Source organism: Prosopis cineraria, unplaced genomic scaffold (genome assembly GCF_029017545.1).
Source record: "Prosopis cineraria cultivar Desert tree isolate PC_DT_omini unplaced genomic scaffold, ASM2901754v1 PC13, whole genome shotgun sequence".
In the NCBI taxonomy this organism is placed as follows: domain Eukaryota; kingdom Viridiplantae; phylum Streptophyta; class Magnoliopsida; order Fabales; family Fabaceae; genus Prosopis; species Prosopis cineraria.
The window spans coordinates 32,510,345-32,518,605 of NW_026555344.1; the positions used below are offsets into that span (position 1 = coordinate 32,510,345).

At 27.5% G+C, this 8,261-nt stretch overlaps 1 long non-coding RNA gene across 1 annotated transcript; it reads right to left on the minus strand.

Annotated features, from left to right (window-relative positions):
* Positions 1–815: 815 nt before the first annotated feature.
* Positions 816–3,551, minus strand: LOC129290609 (uncharacterized). The gene is made up of 4 exons (XR_008588461.1): positions 3,413–3,551; positions 2,777–2,850; positions 2,382–2,496; positions 816–938 (listed from the first exon to the last, which is right to left on the minus strand). It is a non-coding gene; the product is annotated as an uncharacterized LOC129290609 (long non-coding RNA).
* Between the last annotated feature and the right edge of the window lie 4,710 nt (positions 3,552–8,261).

Sequence of the window (8,261 nt, forward strand, 5' to 3'; positions counted from 1 at the left end):
TTAAATACAGGGATGTTAATGAAAGATTTACATATATTTTTGGCCAAACTTTGAAACATATTTTTTGTAAATAAATCTTGTTAATTATGTTATTCCATTATTACTACTAATAAATCTTTGGCATCCACTAACACTCAAAATATGAAAAATAAAAAAATTAGGTGCATTGTATATTACCAAATACATTGTATATTTGAAAAATAAATCTGTTTCACTTCTATGATTAAAAATCATTCTCAAAAAAGGCACACGTAACCCTAAACTGATCTTCACATACAATGATACATGTATATACCTTTCTTCTAGGATGTTATTCGCAAATCATTGATCAAATTCACTAAATAGAAGAGGGTATTAAATAATTTGACTTATTTGTAAAAGTTTGAGTCTCTTTTTCGTTCTCACCTTTTGTGAGAGTGTGTGTTCCTTAGCATTTGTTTGTGGTTTTCATCAACCATCTTATTGGTGCTCATCGGGTAAATGAATTTGAGGTACAATTGTGTATTTGTATTGCTAAATGTACAACGGGTGTCTTGGATTTGGTCACAAGTGATTTTTTTTTTTTATGGCTCTTCATTGAGCCAATTACTGGATTATCTTCACATCTTCACCATTAAAATAATATAATCTTTTAATTGTTAGTGTATTATTCAATTGGATATGGTCTCATTATTATAATTTTAAAATGAAAAGAAATAATCTCACAACATAACTTTTGTTTTAAATGATTTGCCATTTTCAAAAACTATACACAACTTGAGGAACAAATTAAAACTTGACAATCCCATGTGAGATGGAAATACACATAATTTATTGTTACATATGATTTTTTTTTTTTTTTTAGGGAAGTTAAAGTCAGACATGTGAGAATTCAAATGTCAAATAGCACAATTACATTAATGCTCTTGGTTTCGTCTCCACCTCTCCTCATCGAACAGCTGATAAAGTAGACATTTTAACCATTAGAAAATGTCAAAAGAAACAAAAAATACTTAATAATAAACCTATGTTACTCAATTACTCTATGCTTGAATTTATATATGCGTGTGTGTGTGTGTGAAAATGAATATATGATGTCAAATAACCATTGATATACCTTTGGTATGTCGTTGATTTTGGTGAGCAAAGATTAACTAGTGAAAATGAAGATTCAATATAGTATCTAGATTGTCTCAATCTTTATCTCTAACATAAACTTTATTAAGCTTCACGATCTCAGCATACATTGTCACAAACATCAAAATATTCCAATTTATGCTCCTTTATCCATTCATCAAATTTACATGATATTAGTGTTGACAAGATGAAGACCAAAACATGTAGTTCACAAAAAATGACCATGTAATGTGGAAAAGATCATAACTACAAAAATTTATATCAAATACAAATGATCAGCCAAGGGTAAAACTTATTTAAGTTCTATCTTCCTTGGGCCATTATAAGTTAATTCAGCCTTTAAATTGTGTTTCATGACAAGTGACATGTAGTTCCACAGTTACTTCTTTAGAATTGCTCCGATCCTTTTATAAGTTATACTAACATGTATAGCTCTAGAAATAAATAATTTAAAAACAAAACCTGGGTTTGTAAAACACAAAAATAGTATTCCTTTGGCAATTGCATGAGATGCAGTTGCCAGCACTCTTATTGAGAGCTCTCCATTTACACCTATAGAATAAAGCATGTAAGGCACACAAATCATAATCACTAGACCAAAAAAACCAAAGCAAGCAAAATAAAAAGGCTATGTTCTTATCCCTATCAGATAGGAAAAGGAAATGTACTTTTTAACTTTTCTTTGGAATATAAATGCACTTCTAACAACCAACGTTTTAGAATTAACAAAAATAACATCAAGTGGAAAGCAAGCTATTCCTTGGTTGCCATTAAAATAAGCAATCAGTAAGGAGCTCATGATGGATGAAATAAAAAAACAAAATCATGTAGAGTTCCTTCAATATGATCTCGCAAGATGCAAGAAACAATCCAATTAATGATTATAGAGAAATGTTAAATTCAATAAATTACAATTGTTACTGTTTCAATTCAAAATATTTATGCTAAAACAATAGTATTGACCATTAAAATTATAATCAATCATAGTTGCAAAGTCTACATTCTTTGATATGATTTCATAGCTTCAAAACAAAATTTTATATAACCATAATCAATCAACAAATGATGAACCAATTAAAGGACTGAGTTCAAAGTTAGAGAGAGAGAGATGAAGAAATAGTCATAATGGTTAATGTGAAGATAGTAATGGAAGACCCTTTGTTTAGCTTTAAAAAATACGTTTGTAGGTATTTTTATTTCTTGAACTTGATAAAAAAAATTAAAGCTTAAAAACAATGCCAATGCTTAGTGCTAAAGGAGCTTACCATGCAATATCATTGAGAAACATAATGTAGCAGCATGAACTTCCCAGTGCTAGGAAATTAATTGGATGCTTTGCTTGTTCCTCTTTTGCTCGTCTGAGTCCATTGCCGCTTTGGTCTTCAACAAAAGGGAAGTTAATTAGGTTTTATAAATTTATTTTGTTAAAGAATAATCAGTTTAATATGACCACAAAACAATATCAAATGATCTTAATTTGTTGTTTGTGCTTATAGCATAGAAATGATTTATCTAATTAGCTTACACGATAGTGAAATATTATGTCATCTAGAATTATTTGCAGATAAGAATCAAGAGATGTTATAAAGGTTTAACCATATGATTAGATATATATATATATATATATATATACACTGAATTAAAATAGACATTAATGTACCTTTGGTATGTCATTGATTTGATAGGCTTAGATCAACCCGCGCCATAATACTGAATGATATTTTTACCCTATAACTTCATCATCGTATGCTTTGTCAAACTTCATGGTTAATAATGAGAGGGAAAACAAATATCCACACAGCAATTGGTTTTCCCCCCTTAAATCAAGCCAACTAGAAATGAAGAAAAAACACTAAACAAGTACAAAGATTAATGCACAAACAAGACAAAACCCTTCCCAACCAAATCAGAAAAACATTAAGTGAAAAGCCAACAACTTTAAGAGAAAGTATTTTTTTAAAAAAAAATTGTTGAAATAACAATTCATCCCTTCACTTTCGTGAAAATTTTTATTTTTGGGCCCCAAATACTAGCTTCTAGATCAATCATTGTAAGCCAATAAACAAAAAACCTAAGACCAGAAATCGATAATGACCCAAAATGACTTGAAGCAAAGAGCAAAAGGACACCACCAAAATTTCAAAGAGGAAACTTCCAGATCCCAACCATCATCTCCATAGAGATCAAATCACGAGCTTGCAGAATCAAATCCACTCCATGAACTTGTCAACCACGAAGCATTTCATACCAGATCTAAATAAAATTACAATGTTTGATGAGTTTAAGTGAAACATACCTGCATGGCAACTCAAGGAAGCCAGATCTCAGTGATTCACCTTTAGATTGCAAATTGAAGAGATAATCCATCACCATCCAAACACTCTCATTGACTGGAAAACACACGCGCCTACCTCAAACCCTCTCACGTTGAGAACATAGGGGAGAGAGAAACCCGATCCATCGGTCACAAACACAAGACAAAAAAAAAAAATTTCTCTTACAAAACAAGAGAAATAAAAGGGAACCCAGCCCCCTGCCCCACATATAATTGATTTAATATTATCTTTTCTCAAGAGAATTTTATCAATAACTTATAAATAAATTGCTACAAGAAATGTGTGCGTCTGCACGTGTGATCGTGTGTGAATGTGTGATTGTATGTTTGTGTGAGTGGGTGTGGGAGAGGAAGAGAGAATAAGTTTAGGTTTAGGTCTTTTTATAATGATTAATTATTAATTATGGAATAGCATTTAAATTTTTAAATATATAGTGTATCTAATTGCTTATTTCCTTACGTTGATGAGTGTCTGCCAATACCAATGTATAAGGAATTATGAAGAGTTAGGGAATGTCAAACAATGAAAAAGATTTTACCAAAAATTTTGAAAAAAATCAATTTATATATTGCACATTAATTAGAATTGGATATATTATTTACATGTTATTTCCTTCTGCAAAATATATACACAAACAAGAACAATAATTTTCATTTCTATTTCTCTCCTATTATTGTTGCCTCACTTCATTTTTTTTTACATCTAAAACATTCAATATAAAAACTTAATAAAAATAATTAATTTATATACATTGAAAAGAAAATTAACTAACAATTATTTTTGAATGTATAGCAAATTAAATGCATCAATGAATTCTTGATTTTGGTAAATTCATGAATATCATTATGTTAGTATAGATATAATGTAAAACATGTGTTAGTTTTTTTTTAATGATTGGAGGATAATCTCAAAGTCTTTTACACATACATGGATGAAAGTGAATTAGAAAAATACTCTAGCCTACTCTGTTACTCCTCTCTAAAATTTACCCTTTTCGTTATTGTTTTGTTTATATTTCCATTAATTTTAGGATTTGCAGTTATCTAATTAATTTCTTTATCACTTCATTACTTTATAGCTAAAATACTTTTTAATAAAGGTTTTCCTCTCTTAAATACAGGATTTCAATGAAAGATTTTCATATATTTTTTGTCAATTTTTTTTTTGTAACTAAATCTTCTTAAATATTTTTTCCATAACTACTCATAATTCTTAGGCATCCACTAACACTCAACATATGAAAAGGAAAAAGATTAGATACATTGAATATAGTCAGAAACATTGTATATTTGGAGATTAAATTTATTTTTCTATGATTAAAAATCAATCTTAAAAGAGTTACACATAATCCTAAACTGATCTTCACTTAAAAGATACATATATACACCTTTCTTGTTGAAGGTTATTTGCGGAATCCTAATTCATGAGCCATTATTCGACAATGGAAGCTATCTTAGATTCCATAGAGACAATAAGGACTTAAAACTTTAACTCAAACCAATATTGCTTTAACTTGATATTTCCAGAAATTCATGCTAAGTTTAAGAATCCATACCTTTTTTTGAAAATTCAGATTCAAATTGAGCTCATTCTTGTCTCCTTTTGAAGTTAAAGTAGTCCTTTAGATAGGAAAAATATTAAAATAAAGTTTGACTGCGCTACTTAATATATACAACTCAATTGTTAATCCAATTTTCCTTTTTTTTTTTTTTACGACAACGGAAAACTAAAAAACACAAAGCATCCAGTTTTCCTAATTTCTTGCCTGAAACTAGAAAATTCATATATTGGACCATACTTATGGAAATACTAGGGCTTGTTATAAAGCCCTAGGGTGTGCTTGATTTATAAGAGAAAAATATTTCACATGATTTTTGCTTCTCCAATTACTGAAGTTTAATAAATATTTAAAACTTCTTAGTTCTCAATCACACTAGAGTCAGACTTCTGTGTCCTAATTTGTGGAATTTATAACTGAAATTACAGGAGTCCAATTGATGTGATTACAGACTTTTTTTTGGAATTTTGAAATTATCTAACTGTGAAAAATATGAAACACATGACCTTATTTTTCCCCATTGATATATTTTAATTAACAAATAAGACTGTCTTGTCTGAGCCTTGCACTCATAGATCCAGATTTTATGGACAAACTTGAAAATTTCTTAAATAAGGAATTTAGTTAATGCGATCTAGATTTTGTTTGAAAGATTATGGTGAGTTTGAATTAATAGGAATTCAAATTTGAACCTCATTTGGATGCACAAAAAATGTATGAGTTTAGATCTAATTCAAATCTATATCCATTTCTTATTACAATTCTTTTATAATTTCAAATCTTTCTATATTCTAATTACTTAAAATTTTAATCACTTCAAATATTCCGTTCTTTTCATGTTTTTACTATTGAAATATCTATAACTCTCATATCTTTTCTTATCTTTCATCTACAAAAAAATAGAGATAAATTCATTATTCCCAATTTTTTATTTTATTGTTTTGAATCTCAACTTATATCTATTCTTTGTTTGAAATTTTTTAAACTATCCAAATAAAAAATTTTAAATACATGAATTTTAAATGTGATATTTAACTTGAAATGCAAGATTTTAATTTTAAAATTCAAATTCATCAATTCAAATGTTACCTTACAGCATTTCTCTTAACTTTCATTTATCTTGAGTTCTTTTTGGAGCAATCTTTTAATCCCTGTCCAATTAGAAAACATAAGTTAGTAGTCCAAACTTCTTTCTAGGTTATAGTAAATAAGGTAATTATATAATTTCCAACAACATAAAAATTGGGAGAAATTACATATAAGTCTCGTAGAACAAATTTATTTATAAATAAGGCTCATAAAATTTAAAAACTACAGCTAGGTCCCTTAGGACATAAGTGTAATTTGAAATTGAGATGTAAAGACAATAATGGCCTTACTAATAATACATTACATTAATCAAGTAATTTACAACTACTTTATTAATAATTTACAACTATTACTTCAACTTTTTACAATTATAGCTTTGCATATCTAATAGTTAAACTGATTATGTGTTATAAGTTTAATAGTAATTGCATACAATTATTTTATCAGTAATTTATAACTATCACTTCAACATTTTACAAATATAACTTCTTATATCTAATAGTTAAACCAATCATGTATTACTAACAAAGTTTAATACTAATTGTTTATAAATACTTCATTAATAATTTATAACAATCACATCAATATTTTACAATTGTAACTTCATATATCTAATAGTCAATCTGATCATGTGTTACTAACAAAGTTTAACACTATTTATTTATAACTACTTATAACTATAATTTTAATTTTTTACAACTGAAACTTTACATATCTAATAAGTAAAGATTGTATTGTTTTTGCACCCTAATTTCAAATTATAATTAGGTCCTAAGGAACTTGAATATAGTTTCTAAATTTTGTGAGATTTATTTATAAATAAGTCTAATCCATGGACTTATACATAACTTTTCCTTTTAATATGCATTGTTCCCTAATTTATAATAAATAACAAGAGAATAATGTTATTTTTTTCTCTTTTGAAAAGTCCAAAATTCTATATTAACCACTCAAGTGATTATCTGATCACCATTACTAGTAACAACACCTGTAAATAACTAAAAATATTATATTTATTTTAATAATATCTAATTGAGATATTAATAATTTAATATATAATAATTTAAATATTAATTATTATTTACAAATCTTCACACACAAATAACAAGTTAACTTTTGATATTTACTATTTCTTCAAAAATTACAACTTAACTCATGTATTTGTAAATTACAAGTGGATGCAATTTTTTACAAATATAATAGTTGATTTGTTAAAAAAACATTCATCTATAAATCTAGGATACATTAATTTAGCTATTAATTTTTAAAATAAGAACCAAAAAGTTTGGAGAATATTTATAAATAATAATAATTATATTCAAACTATTAAATATTAAAGTATTAATATTTCATAAGATATTATTAACATAAACATATTATTTTTAATTACTTACTAGTGTTAGTGTCAATAATAGTGATCCGATAATCACAAAGGTCAAAATTGACTTCACTTTTTATATGTAAACGAAATAATATTTGTCTCTTATTATTTATATATAATTCAAATAATTTAATCGGCATTATTATTTTTTTTTTTTTACGATACTCATTTGTAATTTTCTTACATGTGTTTGGCAGAAGCTACAGCAGCACTTGAGAACCTATATGAAGAACATGACGAAATGCAAAAGAAGCTTTATATACTAGGCTAAATTTTGAATAAGGAGAGACAACACATTGAGGTGCTAATAGAACAAAATCAGCACATTGATGTGCATCTCACATGAGAGAGAGAGAGCAATTATCAGCAACTCAAAGTGAAGCTTAATATAGAACAATAAAACAATCAGCAACTGAATATGCATTGTGACTTTAAGAAGCTCAACAACATTATAGATGTGCTTCAGAATTAATTAAACATAACAAAAGCTAATGAAACTTCATCATCAACTGCATTTGTCCCTAGGAGCGTGAGAACAATAATTCAATATGTAGTTCAATGCTATCCAAACCACTTTTTTAAATTATACTTTCTTTTATTTTATTATTACAGTTTTAATTTTTTCAGCTCCCCTATTGCTTTTACTCAATTTCAAGCCTTGCATAAGCTCCAGCCATGCAAATTTTGGAAATAAGGTGCAACATGTCCTACTAGACCTAATTGCTGCTTTGCCCCGTGGGGTTGAAGAATTGAACAGTGTCCAAAAATAGATGAGCCATGC